The sequence below is a fragment of the Pan paniscus genome, chromosome 13, assembly GCF_029289425.2.
Source record: "Pan paniscus chromosome 13, NHGRI_mPanPan1-v2.0_pri, whole genome shotgun sequence".
NCBI classification, from domain to species: domain Eukaryota; kingdom Metazoa; phylum Chordata; class Mammalia; order Primates; family Hominidae; genus Pan; species Pan paniscus.
In genome coordinates, this window is record NC_073262.2 from 30,088,479 (window position 1) to 30,107,189 (window position 18,711).

The following is an 18,711-nucleotide window of genomic DNA, read 5'->3' on the forward strand; positions in this document are numbered from 1 at the left end:
GTGGATAAACATGTTGATAGACCTTCCTCCATGTAGTCACTCGAGTGAGGCTAATGCAGGCTCTGCCATATTTAACACATGGCTTTCATAGTCACCGTGGAGATTGGCTCTTTCCAAGACAGCAAGTAAGAGAGAAGAAAGTGGAGAAGTGCTTGCAGTGGGTTTTAATGAGCCAGGCCTGGATGTGATATACATCTCTTCTCACATTCTATTAGTTGGACCTTGTCACATGACCACAAGTAAATGTGAGAGAGGCTAGGAAATGTAGTTGTGTGATCATGAAGAAGACAAGACTGGATTCTTTTTTTAATGGGTATCAGTCTCTGCCACTGTCTGCCCTATTGGCCACCATAATCATGTTATTTCTTCCCACACATAGAACACATTTAAGAATATCCTAAAAAGAGACAGTCTACTTATTGCATCTGGCTCAAAGACCATGGGTCACAGAGTTATTCTATTTCTTTCTATTCAAGCTTGAGGTGGCTTCTTGTGATCCCATGACCTGTGAACTAAGAAGACAAGTTCTTTCCCTCCTCTATGTATACTTCTACATCAATGGTAAAGCAGAAACAAGATAACTCTCACAAAGTTTCCAACTGTGAAAAGAGGAAAAGGGTAGACATACAGCAATCATAGATCCATTCCAATTATGAAATCCTGCTAGGCAGGAAGAGTAAAACCCCAATTCATGAGAGTTCAGCAAGTTCTAAGTCCCTGATTCAACTCTTCAGGAGAATCTACTATGTCCATTCTTCTCCATTGCTCTGACTCTACCCTCTGGGATGCTGTTTTGGTTAAAAGGTTTGTTTTGTTTTGTTTTTCTTGTCCATTATCCTACATGACCATATCTGAAGTAAGTACATTTTTCAGTGAGCACACTTTCAGCGACAACTTTCAGATATCAAAACCATTGCTGTCCATTTTCTGCCTATGTAAGTTTGGGAACCAAGGGGTGTTTCATAATCACGGAGTTTTGTAAAACTGCAATTATTGTTTTACTGGAAATGTGCTTCCCTTAAACTCATAGCTTCTGATCTATTTGTTTCCACTCAGTTCCTCGAGTCAGTAATCATCTACTAAATTCTTTTTTCAGATTTAAAACTTACACCTCTTGCACTGGCTTGTTTAATTGTCTGTTTATTATCTTTTGCTTTCTAGAGCTCATGTACCTCTCTCAACCTAATGGTAGCTACTTTAGGTCATCTAAAACAATAGACTTGGGTGGGAAGGTAACCCACTACATTTTTTGTATCGACTTTGGGATATAACTTACATAACATACAATTCACCCATTTAAAGTCCGCAATTCGATGGTTTTTAGTACATTTACAGATATTTGCAGTCACCATCACAGTCAATTTTAGAACATTTTCATCACATCACAAGGAAACCCTGCGACCTTTACCTACCACATATCTACTTCTCCATCCTCCCAACGTGGGCAATCTACTACTTTCCATCTCTACAGAGTTGCCTTTTCTGGACACTTCAGAAAAACTGAATCATATAACAAGTGATCTTTTGTAACTGACTTCTGTCACTCAGCATGTTTTCAAAGTTCATTCATGTTAAAGCATGTATCAGCACTGCATTCATTGCTTTCAATGAATCATATTCCATTGCATCGATATACCACATTTTGTTTCTCCATTCATCAGACAATAAATACTTGAGACTTTTCTACCTTTTGGCTATTATGAATAATGCTACTGTAAACATTCATGCCCATTTTTTTCTAGAAACATGTTTCCATTTGTCTTGGATACATATCTAAATGTGAAATTGTTGAGTTATATGGTAACTATATGTTTAATCATTTGAAGAATCACCAGACTGTTTTTCATACTAGCAGCACTAATTTACATTACTGCCAGCAGTGTATGAGAATTCCAGTTTCTGCACATCCTCACCAACCAATGCCATTATCTGACTTTTTTATTATAGCCATCCTACTGGGTGTGAAGTAATATTTCATTGTGGTTTTGATTTTCACTTCCCTGATGACAAATGATGTCAAGAAAGTTTCATGTGCTTATTGGCCATTTGTATATCTTCTTTGGAGAAATATATATTAAGCCTCTTTAACCATTTGTCAATTGGGTCTTTTTATTATTGAGTTGTAACAATTCTTTATATATTCTGGATATGAGTCCCTTAACAAATATATGATTTACAAATATTTTTTTCCTATTCTGGGCTTTGTCTTTTCACTTTCTTGAATGTGAATTTTTATGAAGTCTAATTTATCAATTATTTTTGCCTTTGCTTATGCTGTTGGTGTCATATCTAAAAATTCATTGCTAAATCTAAGTCATGGCCATTTACCTCTATGCTTTCTTCTAAGAGTTTTATGGTTTTAGCAGTTAGATGTTTGACTAATTTTGAGTTAATTTTTGAATAAAGTATGAAGTAAAAGTGTAATTTTATTGTATTGCCTATGGCTATCCAGTTGTTCCACCATTATTTGTTAAACAAAGTATTCTTTTCCCATTGGATAGCCTCAATACCCTTGCCAAAAGTCAGTAAACCATAGAAGCCATGTGTTTATTTCTGGACTCTTTATTCTTCCCCATAGATGTATATGTCTATCTTGATGCCAGTATCACACTTTCTTGATTACTTTTGTTTTATAATCTGTTTCAAAATTGGGAAGTGTGAGTCCTCCAACTTTGTTCTTCTTTTTAAAGATTGTTTTATATTGGTGTTTCAAAATTCAATACAGATTTTAGGATCAGACTTTTAATTTCTACAAAGAAGCCAGCTGCTATTCTGACAAGGATTGCATTGAATCTGTAGAGCGATTAGGAGATTACAGGTATCTTAACAATATTAAGTCTACCAATGCAAAACATGAGTGTTCTTCAATTTACTTGTATGTTCTTTAATTTCTTTAAGTAACATATTTTAGGTTTAAGAGTGCAAGTTTTGTATTTTGTTGTGTTTATTCGTAAATACTTCATTCTTTTTGATGCTATTGTAAATAAAATTTTTTAAAATTTTTATTTTATACTATTTATGGACAGTGTATAGAAATACAATATTTGAGTATTGATTTTGTGTTTTCACAACTTTGTTGAATGCATTTCTTCATTCTAATAGTTTTTTAGTCAACTCTTTAAGATTTCCTACATATAAGATCATGTATTCTGTGAATACAGTTTTACCTCTTCCTTTCCAATTTGGATACCTTTTATTTGTTGACTAATTGCCCTAGCTAAAACCTGTTAAATAAAAATAGTGAGAGTGGGTATCTTTGTGTTGTTCCTGATTTTAGAGGGAAAGTATTGTCTTTCTCCATAAAGTATGATGTCAGCTGTGAATTTTTTACAGATGCCCTTCATCAGATTAAGGAAGTTTCATTCTATTTCTAGTAGGTTGAGTGTGTTTACCATGAAATGGTGTTGAATTTGTCAAATGCTTTTCCTGCATCTATTGAGATCTTCATGTGGGGCTTTTTGGTTTTTTATTAAATTGATATGATATAATACATTAATTGATTTTCAGATGTTAAACCAACATTGTTCCTACAATGTCTCACTTGTTTACGTTATAATTCTTTTATACACTGCTGGATTCAGTTTGCTAGTTTTTTGTTGAAGATTTTTGTATTGATGTTCATAAGAGATATTGGTCTGTAGTTTTCTTGTTATGGCTTTGTTTAGTTTTGTTAGCAGGGTAATATTGGCCTCATGGAATGAGCTGAAAATTGTTCCCACTTTTTTATGTTTTTAATGAATTTGTGAAGATTTGGTATTCTTATGTAAATATTCAATCTCTCTTCCTGCTAATGGGTCTATTCAGATTATCTATTTCTTTTTGAGTTGCTTTGGTAGTTTGGGTTTTCCTTGGAATTTGTCCATTTCATCAAAGTTGTATAATTTGTTGGCATTCAATTGTTCATAGTATTCCTTTATAATCCTTTTTATTTCTCTAAGGTCAGTAGTAATGTGCCCTCTTTCATTTGTGATTCATGTAATTTTGCTCTTTTTTTCCTCTTGATCTAGCAAAGGTTTGCCAATTTTTTAGTCTTTTCCAATAACCAGGTTTTCATTTTACTGATTTTCTCTATTGATAATCTCTTTTCTATTAATTTCCACTTGAGTCTTTATTATCCTTGTGTAGTTGCTCTTCTTTTTCCATTGTCTTATGGTACAAGGTTACATGCTTAATTTGAGAACTTACTTCTATATAAATATAGGCACTTACAAGCTATAAAGTTCCCTCTAAGGACTGCATTACCTGCAATCCATAAGTTTTGGTATTTTGTGTCTAACAGCCATTCATCTTAAAATATTTTCTAATTTTCCTTTTTATTTCTTTTTTTACCCTGTGATTACTTAGGAGTGTGAGTGTTTAATTTTTACATATTTTTAAGTTTCCCAAATACTGTTTCTTTTTGTATTAATTTTTATGGATACACAATAGTTGTACATATGTATGGGATACATGTGATGTTTTGATATAAGCACATAATGTGTAATGATCAAATCAGGGTAATTGGTATATGACCTCAAACATTTATCATTTCTTTGTGTTAGGAATATTCAAATTTCATGCCTCTGGTTATTCTGAAATATACAATATTCATTGTTAACTATAGTTGCCCTATTATGCCACTAAACACTAGATCTTATTCCTTCTATCTAACTGCATCTTTGTACCCATTAACCCCTCTTTATCACCCCTTCTACTATCCTTCCAAGCCTTTGGTAACCATCATGCTACTCTCTATCTCCATGAGATCAATTTTTTTAGCTCTCACATATGAATGGGAACATGCAATGTTTGTCTTTTTGTGCCTGGATCATTTCACTTTACATAATGTCCTCTTGTTCCATCCATGTTGTTGCAAATGATGGAATTCCATTCTTTTTAATAGCTGAATAATATTCCACTGTGTATACATACCTCATTTTCTTTATCCATTCATTTGTTGATGAACACATATCGATTCCATACCTTGGCTACTGTGAATAGTGCTGCAATAAATACGGGAGTGCAGCTATCCCTTCAATATAGTGATTTCCTTTCTTTTGTATATATACTAAGCAATGGGATTGCTGGGTTATATAATAATTCTATTTTTAGTGTTTTGAGGAACCTTCATACCATTTTCCATAGTGGCTGTACTAATCTACATTCCTACAAATAGTGCATGAGCATTTCCCTTTCTCCACAATCTTGCCAGCATCCATTAATTTTTGTTTCTTTGGTAAAAGCCATTTCAACTAGATTGAGTTGATATCACGCTATGGTTTTGATGTGCATTTCTCTGATTGCACCATTTTTATATAACTGCATTCTCTGATAGTGATTGACCATTTTTATATAACTGTTGACCATTTTTATGTCTTATTTAAGTGATCTTCAGATTCAATGTAATCACTATCAAAATATCAATGACATTCCTCATAGAAGTAGAGAAAAAAATCCTAAAATTTGTATGGAACCACAAAAGACTCAGAATAGCCAAAGCAATCCTGATAGAAAAGAACAAAGCTGGAGGCATCACATTATCTGACGTCAATTATACCACAAAGCTGTAGTAACCAAAACAGCATGGTACTGACATGAAAACAGACAAATAAGGCCAGGTGCAGTGGCTCACACCTGTAATCTCAGCATTTTGGGAGGCCAAGGCGGACAGATCACCTGTGGTCAGTTTGAGACCAGCCTGGCCAACATGGTGACACCCCATCTCTACTAAAAATACAAAAATTAGCCAGGAGTGGTGGTGGGTGCCTGTAATCGCAGCTACTCAGGAGGTTGAGCACTTAAAATATGTTGTTTCACCCTTTTTGGCATCTATATTTTCTTATGAGAAGTCAGCTGTAAATCTTATTGGTGTTCTCTGTAAGTCATGAGTCATTTTTGTCTTGAAGCTTACAAGATGTTTTCCTCGTCTTTGCCTTTCGGCATTTTTAGTGTAATGTGTCTGCTAGTAGTTATTTCTCTGTGTTTATCATAATTAGAGTTATTTGAACTTCCTTCATCATTAGGTTCATATCTGCCAATAAATTTTGGAAGTTTTCAGCCAGTATTTCTTTGAATATTTTTCTGCTTCTCTCTCCATCTCCTTCCCTGCTCCATCTGATGCTTCCACTGGTTTATGCTGTTGCACTAATGGTGTTTTACACTTCTCTGAGGCACTACTTTTTTTATTTTTTGATATTTTACTATTCTTTGGATTGCATAATCTCTATCAATGTATCTTAAAGTTTGCAAATTATTTCTTCTGCCAGTTCAAATCTACTACTGAGTCCCTCTAGTAATTTTTTTAATTTTTCAGTTATTACACTTTTCAGTTCCAGAATTTAAATTTGGTCCTTTTCATCATTTCTATCTCTTTATTTATATTCTGTATTTGATGCAGCATCTTTTACTTTTTAAAGTCTCCTTAATTCTTTGAACATATTTTTAATAACTATTTTGAAATATTTGTCTATTAAATTCAACATTTTGTTCTTACAGTTCCTATCACCTGCTTTTTTCTGGTGTATGCATCATAGTTTCTTGTTTCTTTGCATGACTTATCATTTTTGTCAGTAACTGTACATTTTAGATAATATATTCCAGAAACTCTTGTTGTTGTTTCTTATTTACTTGTTTAGTGACTGGCTGGATTATTTTAGTGAAGTCTATTCTCCTACCCCTACCCCCACAGCGTAAACCCTCTATTGTTGCTCTTCAGGAGGTACAGCCTTGAGTATATTGTGTATACCCATGGGATGACAGTGGTTTAGACAGGGCTTTTTTTGCTCTGCTGTTTTCACCAATACCTTGGGACATAATTTGCTTCACAGACTAATCCAATCAAGGTCAGGCTTCTTCAGGGACAGTTTCTAGAGAAGTATTTGAGATTTGCCCTGACTCCAGGAGGTCTCTTCCCAACTGTGTCCATTTCCACTTCTCTATCAAATTCCTTTCACCACAACTGCTACTCTTTTTGAGAGTGCCCTTAGCCTTGAACTTCTTCACACTCTTGCAAATAAAATAAGTTATTTTGAGGAGAAATTTGGATATATAGGTTCATATTAGTCCACTGGCCTACTTCCTCTTCTCTTTCTGCTGCCAACCCCAGAAAAATCTCTGAGCCATAGCTAAGGAGAGGCAAGGACAATGGCACATTTCTCCCTGAGTGATAACCCCACTTCAGAAGCTTAGCCCTCAGTAGATTGTGGAGGGAGCAAGGAGGTCATTAGCCCCAGGTCTCCTCATTTTGCTTCTCTCAGTGTGGAATTCCTAGCTGTTGATCTGGACCAAGGGCAACCAAGGCCCCAATACTCTCAGCAATGCCACACTCAAGGCAGAGCTCTTTCCCATGAGTGGGAGCTGAGTAGAAGAAGACTCAATTAGCCATACTTCCCCAGAATTTAGACTCAACAATAAGTAGCTGAGACAGGATGAGGAATACTGACGTCCTGCCCCTACCAGGAAGAGAGCCCACCAACTGGGAGCTGAAAGAAAAAGGGAGCCCTGTGTTTTTGGTTAAGCCCATTTGGAGTGGAATTTCTGTCTCCCTAAGCTAAGAGGGGGAGGGAGAATCCAGGTCTCTATTGAACTGAGGTTCAAATACCACAGACTTTCCCATTCCTTGCCTAATTTTAGAAAATGTTTAAATATTTATTCTTGTGCTGTATGTCCATAGGGCTTCTTTAAGAGACCTTACTTTAACAAAAAAAAAAAAAAAAAAGTTTACCAGTTTAAATGAGGAGGAGCCTGCAGAACTCCTCATACTATCACTCCAGAAGTAGAACTCCCAACTCCCTTAATTTTATCTTTGCTATATTGTTGAGTTAGTTTCTTTAATTGAGGAGTTTTCTTGGGACTTTGGCAGTCAAAGGTTTTTTCAGCCTTTTTGCCTACTCTTTGGTGTACAGAAGCAATAGCCTTTACATTTCTAGAAAGGAATTCGTACTCACAAATCAGCATACTCTTTCTTGAAATTATCTCATTCTTGTAATATCTGGCTAATTGCAACAGAGAGCAATACGCGAATATTCTGGTTCTTTCTTTTCTTTTTCTATTTTACTTTAAGCTCTGGGATACATGTTCAGAACGTGCAGCTTTGTTACATAGGTATACATGTGCCACAGTGGTTTACTGCACCTATCAACCCATCATCTAGCTTTTAAGCCCCGCATGCATTAGGCATTTATCCTAATGCTTTCCCTCCCCTTGCCTCCCACCCACCGACAGGCCCCAGTGTGTGATGTTCCCCTCCCTGTGTCCATGTGTTCTCACTGTTCAACTCCCACTTATGAGTGAGAACATGTGGTGTCTGGTTTTCTGTTCCTGTGTTGGTTTGCTGAGAATGATGGCTTCCAGCTTCATCCATGTCCCTGCAAAGGACATGAACTCATTCTTTTTTGTGGCGGCATAGTATTCCATGGTGTATATGTGCCACATTTTCTTTATACAGTCTATCATTGACAAGCATTTGGGTTGATTCCAAGTTATTCTGGCTCTTTCTAACAACTTTTCCTAGACTGGCAGGCTCAGTATTATCGCCTTTCAGGTTGTTGTACACAATAGTTTTACCAAATCTTTATCACTATATAATATAGATCTCCAATATATTTTCACCCCCCAATATTTGTTTCCTTGCTTCCTCCTGCCAACCACTAGAAGTCAATGCCCCACATTTTAAATTTTTGATGTGAAAGCAATATACTTCAAGATACTTATTTCAATTTTAATTAGGTGAGGCAAACAGTAAAAACAAATAAATCCAATTAAATTTTATTTCTTGCTCATATGATATTACCGGCCAGTGATGAAATTAGTAGGGTACTCATGCCCAACCTAATACAAAATTCAAAAAAGTTTACTTTATGAGTGACATCCAGGATATAATTCATGCAACAAACAACTTAGAATATATTTTTGTCATACTTAAAAGTAAGAATGTCCATAAAAGCTCTTCATCTTAGATTTATAGATTTTGTGGGCATTTGCAGGGACAAATCATTATTTGGCTAATAACATCTTTTCATAGGGAAGTTGCAGGTATGTTGTGAGGGGCATTTATAGAACATACTAACATTAAAAGGGAGATTCATTTGCTGGAGGCTTTGCATTTCATACATTTGTGAGAGGTAAGATTTGGGGGGACATATACTGGTTCCTCAATTCTCATATTTTTACATGGGGAGGAATTTCCACTCCACTCCCTAGAAAAGAAAATTAATAGGGGAGAGGGCATTTTCAGTTCTCTCTGCTCCTCACACTGTCCTATGATGTTTTGAGCTAAGTCATGTCCCACAAAAAATCATACATTGAAGCCCTAACTCCCAGTACCTCAGCATTTGACTATATTTAGAAATACAGGTAATTAGGGTAAAGTGAGGTCATATGAATGGATCCTAATCCACTATGACTGGAAGCCTTAGGAAAAGGAGATTAGGCCACAGACCAAGGGATGACCATGTGAATACACAGTGAGAAAGCAGCTACCCACAGTGAGAAAGCAAGCCAAAGAGAAAGCCTTCAGAAGAAACCAAACCAAGCCCTTGATCTTGGACTTCTAGCCTCTAAAACTGGAAGAAAATAAATTTCTGTTGTTTAAGCTACCTGTGGTATTTTGTTATGGCAGCCCAGGCAAACAAATGCATACGAGAAGAGTGGTAACATATAACTAAGTTTAAATGAAGTAACAGGACATACTCAGAATTTTCCATCAGTAAACAGTAGCCAGTGAGAAAGGCATTTACCCATTCATCCAGAACACTACAGACTGGGTGCTGTGTTAGATGCTGCCAATCAGTAATAAACAATTCTAATATGATTGTTGCTGGTAAGAAATTCAGAGGCTAATGAAAAGGAAAAAATGAATAAACTTTGTGTACATAAGAGATCTCAGAATATGGAGAATAGCTGGGTAGCCTAGCTCCTTCTTAGGAAAATTTGGGGAACTGACACCCATACTGACCTGTGTTAAGTAATGGAGATGTGGGGGAAATATTGAGAATGGATATCAAAGTGGCCAGCCAAAGTATTTTCTGATCTGCTGACCATATTCTCTTGATCCTGTGGTGTTGAGGGGTAGCCTAGGCTTGGATGGTGGTTTATTTTGAACAGATGGAATGGAGCTTGGATATGAGCCACAGAGACAATTATTGGATAAAGGTTTCATCAATTTTCTAATGAGGAATGTCTTATAGCTATCACCAAAACCACATTGGCTAACTGAAGTATACGAACATACAGCACCAACTATACATAATACACAGCCAAAGCTAACACAATTCAGTAATTGCTTTTAGTTTATTTCATAGTATGGATGCTGTAATAATAGTGAGAAAAGCACTGGCTTTGGAACCAGATTCAATGTCAACTGAAACATATGCTTAATGAGCACTAGTAAAGTGCCAGCCCCTGCTAGGCACACAGAGGGGAGGAGTGAGAGAGGGAGAGGAGAGGAGTGAGAGAGGGAGAGGAGAGGAGTGACAGAGAGAGAGAGAGAGAGAAAAGACAGACATGTCCCTGCCATTTGTGAACTTGGGCAGGTTATTTATTATCCCTGAATCTGTTTTCTTACATGATAAATCAGGATCATGATAGCTATTTTGGATAGCTTCTGTAAAAATTAAATTTTACAGAAAAAGAAAAGACATTAAAAAGTACTTATGACAGTGCCTGGCAAATAACTATGTGCTAAATGTTATTTCCTTCTCACATTTGTCCACCTTTGCTCTCTGCAAAAAGAACGAAGTATAAAAAGCCCCTTTGGGTATTATTGAAATGAGTTACCAAATATCGTAATCTTCATAGCCAAATTCTAAGACTTAGAGAAAGAGCACTGAATAAGGCTGACTCTCATTTGAGTAAATCAGGCTTCACATCAACATGGATAATACGTTTAGAATCTTAAGTGTATTCTTCTAGAAGGTACGTACATATGTGTGTATTTCCTTTCTATTTTGCCACTTCCCTCATTCTTAACTCTATGGTATTGAACTCAGGGTAAAGAGCAAAATCATTTGTTGAAATGAAATAGAAAGAGCATGTCACAAAAAATGGTCTGCAGATATTGAAATAAAAATAATCCATCCTCTTAAAGCATTAAAAATGATCTTATATTTTTACATGCAGAATATAGTAACATATATACTTAGCAATACATGAATTTTTCCAAAAATAAGATAAAAGCATTACAAGATAGAGGGTGAATCAATCTCTGTAACCTTCAAAAATAGTACCGAGAATAGTAGGGAACATATAGTTCAGATAACGTTTCAGGAAGGGCGTGTACTGCCTGTACTGTATTGAGCCAGATTCCCTATGTACCAAAGAAATTGTCAATTTGGACAATTGGAAGAACTACTCCTTTTTCACAACTTCAGGGAGAAGCTTCAAATACAGAATCCAGCTTACTTATTTATAATCTCAAAAGTTCTGCTTAGGTGCAAATGACTCTCTCAATTACTCTCAAATCCTATCTAAGTCAATGAATTCCAGACTCCAGAAACAAACAACATGTTCCTTCACCTTATCTCTGTTCATTCTTTCTCTTCAGCTAGTCCACCTCCCACAAATTGGAATTTTGATATGGAATAAAATGCTTTCTTAATTGGGCTTCCTGCTTTTATTCTAATCCTAAATTCTTCACAAACAATTTTCCTAAACCTACTCCCTTTATTTTTCACACTTGAAACATAGAGTTGGACTGTAATTGTATGTAACTCACCACTATCCATCATATCAATCATTCATTTATTTTATTCAGCAAATATCGAGTCTACTCTACACAGGGTAAGCTCTTTTGGGATTGCCAAGACATAAAGCACCAGGGTGATTTATAAAACCATATAATACCTCACTTTTTCTCTATACATTTCACATTTGTATACAAATATACTCCTTTCGTTAAACTGTAATGGCCTCTGAGCAAATAAATAATGCTAAAAAATAACTTTTGTCTTTAACGCATTTGGCTGCATGTAAAATATCCATAGCTGTCGTGTGTAATGAAACTACCCACTGTTTAGAGATCCCTGCAAAATCTACATGCAGTGGAGTTCATTTAAGACAGAACAATCACACAATTTGAACACAGCATAAGCAATGTAATAAGCAGAGAACAATCTTCTGGGTAATACCAAAGTTTACTTAAACAGATTGATAACATCCTCACTGAAAAATAGCACACACCATTTTCACAGTTTGTTCCCTTTTGTATAATTTACCCACCAAGCTAGATAGTACAATTACTGAACTTTGTAGTAAATGCCCGGAGCCCCTGAGCTGCCACCACAGGAAATCAACCAATAATACAATTGCATTTCTCTCCTTATCACATAGCTTTTGTGATTTGTCAGGAAATAAATACACAACACTAAAAATCAACAAATACAGGGGGTTCATGTGAAGAAAACAAGGTTTGGTTTTGTTTTTAAAAAGCACATGATTATTTTTTCCATCCATAATATTTTTCCTCTTCCTCCCAGATCTCTTAACAAAATTCATCACCTAATGGTCTCTGATGAGCTTGGCCAGTGAAAATGTCTCAGTCAGAAGTAACGGGACCCACAAAACCCAATATGATTTCTTAACTCAGCCATGACCTTTCACTTTTTCTTTTTGGTTTCAAAGCTGACTGAATGGTCATTCAAATCATGAAAGTGTTAAGTGGGAGTAGTCATAAATCATCATTTTAAAGTCTGCTACCAGCACGAACACTCCATATTTAAAAGGAGGTGGGGGGCGCAGAATTTAAGACCACACTCAACAGGGCTTCACAGTTATTAAATTCAGCTCTCTGGTAATCTGGTAACTCTGAAATATGGTGTGTTTTTTTTTTGTTTGTTTGTTTTTTAATCTGGCCATCCAAATATAAAGCAGATGCAGATATACATATATGCCCTTAAATATTGGCAATAACAAACATAAAGTGAGATACTTTCAAAGTAAAATATCCTAAAATGTAAACCATTTAAATTTAAAGGACATATAAGTACAGTATTTTTATCTGAAAATATTTGAGGTTTTCTCTATATAAAATTATAAAGTAATGCTTGTCAATTTATTAAAGTTGGACACAATACCAAAAAGCAGAGGAATATATCAAAATCACTTGTGACTTACACAATTAGGTAAAACTCATGCATGCATTTTTTCGATGAATGCTTATCCAATGTTTTATGGTAGAAAGCTTGAATTAATTTAAGATAAAATATGACTGAATATCCTTGCAAATTAAGTTTGGAAATAATGTTTTAAAATAAATTTGGCTAAATGAATAGTTTAGTAATTGGGCATTTTTTAAATAATTGCTTATAAATCAAGTCTACTTTTTTGGAGGACACATTTTATAGCATGTTTCAGTAGAAATAAAGAACCAGATTATAGCGTCTGTCACATCTTCAGATGCATACACAGTTGAATATGGCAAAAATTCTCTAAAACAGGGCTGGTCAGATATTTAATAGATATTTAGTAGATGTGCATTGAGAAACACTGGAGAGTGTCCTTGCCAAAAATATCTGTCCCATTCCCCATGACATTCCCCAGGTGTGTATTATCATTTTTCTTGTAGCATTTAGAATTCTAATCACTAGTCACTATTTTTTTTCACATCATTAAAAATCTTTACCAAAAAGCAAACATGTTACCTAGGAAGCCATTAATAAGTCATTAGCACCTTACCTGGAATTAAATCAATCAGACCATACAAACAGTTTTCTTAAGAGCCCAAGGTGTGTATAATAGCAAACAGGTAATTTTGATGACAGTAGGCATTTAAAAAACACAAATGTTGGGTCATTTTGCAAGAAGGACCCCTAAAACACGGGACAGTTAGTCAGGGGAGGAAGAATTGTGGAGAGTCATCCATATACGGTTAGAGGAGACGTGGAGGAATGAAAACCTATGGCATCATTTCCCTCCAAACCAACTAATATAAAACCTGAGTGTGACTGACAGCTTTTGAAACACAGTAATAGTAGGTGATTTATGCTTCTAGGCTAAATAATACAGGCTTCAGTGACAGCTCTCCACTGTGAATTACTAATAACCATTTTGAGCGAGGGATAGATTTCTCATCACTAGCAGGTACCTGATCTTCGTCTGAACCATAGTGTAAGACTCGGCAAACACACGTGAACATTTTACAGTGAGACACAGCTTAAGTGTGAGACTTGTGTACAATGCCATCAGTCACATTATGCCAAAAAATTCAGGTGGTTAATTACTGAATTATTAAAGTTGCATTCAGATAATTCTGAGACAAGTGATTAATGTCAGTTACGGTGTATGTGTTGGAGGGGTGGCATGGAACGTAATTGTTTGACTGAAGTGACTAATTCAGGCAGGTGGTCTGACAATTCTGGTAGGTAATCCTGTTCTGATACCTAGTTACACCCTCATTCACCCTTGTGTTCAGAATCTCTAACTTCTTTAGCCTACTGGCCTATAATCACATACATCACTCTTATACTCAATAAAGGAGACTTCAAAATAAGAGTACTTTATTGAAAATTACACGAGTGGATATTCTCTGAAGTAAATTAACAATAAAAGAATAAAGCTGTTCAACGAATATATTTTTCATGCTTCAGGGCTATGTGTTTAACAGTTTTCTAACTGTTCATTCATTTATTAAAAAAACTACTTCAGTTATTATCTCCGAGAGTTGAAATTAGATATTTAATTGACTGGAGGGAATGAAAGTCGCTCACTTTTAAATAAGGCAACTATTTAAAAATATTTCTATAAAATGCTTCATACAATCACCATCAGCCCAAATTCCTGGCAAACATTCTTGTGTGTATATATAGTTGATTTTATAAATGTCATGCTATAAGAGCTAACTCCTTCAGAAACATGTTTATCTTAATTAGGAAAGTAAACAGACTTCTAATGGGAAGAAATGGGAATTTTTCTCTGTGGTATCGAAGGCATCAAAGGGCCAGTTCTCCTGCCAAACCAATCTTCCTTCCTGCCTGCTTTAAACCCAGGTGATTGCAGACAGCTGAGCAGGCATTTTCCCCAAAGCCTCTCTTGACCGGGCTCCAGTCTCTGCTCAGTTGCCCCATCTCTAGCTCTTTCTCTCTCTGTGTGTCACTCTTTCTGTGGATTTTTTTTCTGTATTTTTGCCTCAGGAAACCTAGGGATATTCATGGCACTGAGGCAAATAATGTGGAATTAAAAACTAAATTCTTGAGGCCTCATCCTAGCAACAAGACCATCACCATCTGTTCAGAGGACAAGCCTGCCATTATCCACTGCATTCTTTATACAAACTCCATCACCTGTGAGGGGAAAAACACTGCCCCTTTCCTGGGTTCTCTCTTTGTCACAATAGAAAATGGTCTGTTTCCCTCTGATCCTGTAAAATTAGAGAAATCAAATATGACTGGGAGCACTTACAGCAAATTTAAAGAGATATATCAGAAGGCCTTAAATGGCCATTCCAAAAGAGTCTGATAATTGTCTTCTGCACAATAAAACCTGACAAAAATATATTGTTGATGTCTTTTCTAATTATTTAAATTAGAAAAGAGCAAATGGAGTGCTGATGCCTGTATTTTTGGTGGTAAGATGACTGTCACATTCTTTTATTTATTTTTAGCTTCAAAATTTTTATTCATTTCACCTTTGAAAACCACATCAAAATTTATATTTTGAAAGTGGCATTAAAATGTTGTTTCAGTGACTTCAGGGTGAGAATCAATCCAGTTAGACATCTAGTTTAATACACGATGAAAATTTTTTCCCTGGGAAAATGTTTAAAACAGTAAAGACAGTAACTGGGATATATTTTATGCAGTAAAACTTGTATTATTAGAAATAAACAAGGTCTCTTTTCTCTCCTAAAATAGCTGAGTATGAAATAAGAGAATATCTATAGATAGAGCATTTGAAAACCCCCAGCCAGCCAGAGTTGAAGTGCAGATGAGGAAAAACGCGAGACAAATCTTAATAAGTTTCTTTCTAGAATGAAATACACATGACGCTGTCTGATCCAATAAATTAAGAAAGAATATATTTATGAATGTCTAGTAGGTACCAATCACTACATAATATGCTGTTGAGCATGTTTTAACTTTTGACATTTTTATAAGAAATATATCAGTAAATAGAAAGTACCCTCTCAAATACTAGAAAAACATAGTTCTATAATTATAACTAACATTTAACTGGGGTATATTATTTTAAAATCACTTTTTCCTACATTATCTCCTTTTATTCTGATAAGGAGATTGTGAGGTAGACTGAAGAGTCATCGCTGTCACCCATTTAAAGATGAGGATGCCCAGGTTCAGAGGAGTGTTTTTTGTTTTTTGTTTTGCCCCTGGCTCCCCAGGCTAAGAATCTAAACTCTCCTTAGTCCAAATTGGAAACAACTCTGATATTTTTAAACGGCATTATTTATATTTGTGCCATCAAAAAAGAAATACAAATGAAGACAAAGACTTGAGCTGGAGCAACAATAGTTCTTTACTTTCTTGGACAGGTAGTTGACATACTTGCTGGCAGATGTTCAAAAGTATCATTTGTGTCTTAACAGGCTCCATTTCCATGAGTCAATATTCCCAAAGTTCTTTGCAAAAATATGAACTGAAGTTACCCATATGGCTGTTAATTATCTTCCTTTTCAGATTGCACCTTGTATTGCTATCGTCTGTATGTTGGGCACTAACAATTTCCTACATTTTTCCCACATGGTTTTTGCTAAAATTGTCTTAGGCGCAGCCACAGTTGAAAAGTCCTTGCCAATGAGGTAGGGATTTTGAGAAGCAGCTGAATCATTCTCTTCATCCCATCTGTGGATATGCTTGATCTGATGGGAATAAAATCCCAACATTTGGCTAGTTTCAATGGATAGCAATACATCTGTCTGGTTACACTATATTGGAGTAGGACAACAGCATAGAGGAGAATAACTAGATAAAATGTATTTTGAGAATATGAAATGGAACTTTGATCCCATAAATAGGTATTCAGAGGGTGAGATAAAAATTTGTATACACATGAATAATTGACCCTCACCAATTGGGTTTACCTAATTATATAAAAATATTATAGAATAAAATATTTACCAAAATGCAGTTAAAAGATATTTGCAGGATCATAGATTCCAAGCTATGCAAAGTGGGATGAGAACTGAATGGTGTATCTTTAGCATGCTGGCAATTCCATTTCAAAACTACAAAAATAGTAATAATAATTTTTCAGAAGATTACTTTTTCCAAGCAAGATGTAACTAACAAAATTACAAAAACAATTACGCAGAAATCATTATTTCCAACCCTCATTTTCAGATAAACTTAAAACAGGTGTTAGTAAAACCAACAGCAACGTTTTGATTCTCATATGGCCTGGTGACCCCACTTTCTCAGTTCCTTGAATGTAGCCTTTCCTTCATAGCCTCTTGTAAACATGGGCAGGTGGTCACAAACGGGAATGAAAAGGAAAAATGATTGGATGGGCCAGCAAACAAAGCAAATTGTACATATACTTTTCAATTGTAGAACTGAACATTGGGTATGAGTATCTTGTAAGTAAAAAAATTTCTCTTAGCTAAGGTGATCAATCATTCATTTTGCTCAAGACTTGAAGGGGTTCCCAGGATTCAGGACTGTTAGTATTCAAACTGGAAAGTCCCAGGCTAACTGGAGTGGGCAGGTCCCACTAGTTAGCTGTGAGATAAATTAGCTGGTTAGCTTGCAATTTAATTTGGCACCACAGGCTTAAACATTTTTAATAACACATTTTTGGAAAATAGGACTAAAAAGGACCAGGTTACTATTTTGAAAATTAAGAGCTCTAAAATGCACCTATGTAGCATAAATCTGGGGTTTCAAATCTCTTAATCTATGCAAGTAACTCTTTTGTGATTTTGCCAATATAGAGACCATCACCTGCCATACTCCATTGACCCACTTTGCACTACAATCAGGCTGATTTTTGCTTTGTCTCCTGCCTGCTGCTGAATTATCTACTCGTCCTGCTCTGCCAATATTCCCCTTTACTAATATGAGAGCCTGATAATTTGTTAATAATGTGAACATCAACAACAACAAAAATATTCCCCATCCCACCACTATTTTTAATAGCATGGTAATGCTGTCCTATTGTTTAGAAGAAGCTAATAAGATTCCATGAATTGCCTTGGAGGTGGTCAAGGCAGCAATTCATTATCCTGAAAATTGAATTTTAAAGGAGTTAGAGAGAAAAGTATCAAGAATTTATCCTGTCAGTTCCATATAAACTACATTTTAAGGCAACTAAGTAGTTAATGAAAGAAAAATTTTCTTTTAGAAGAATTCCAACTAGTAAATACATAAAGAATGGTGGAATTAGAAAAAAAATCACCATTTTGTAATCCTGAAAGAAATGATGAACATAGACATGAAATGAATGTAAAGTCAGTAGTTGAAAATTTGTTACGGAACATTAAACACTGACATCACCATTCGAGCATGCCTCGTACAAAAAGCATACACAGAATCACTTATGAAATGTTCTAACCTGAAAAATTTAAAGCAAAAACCTGAAACTAGGCTGGGCACAGTGGCTCATGCCTGTAATCCCAGCACTTCGGGAGGCAGAGATGGGAGGATCACTTGAGCCCAAGTGCTTGAGACCAGCCTGGGCAACACAGGGAGACCCCATATCTACAAAACATTAAAAAATTAGGTGTATGTGGGGGTGCAGGTCTGTAGTCCAGCTACTCATGAGGCAGAGGTGGGAGGATGGCTTGAC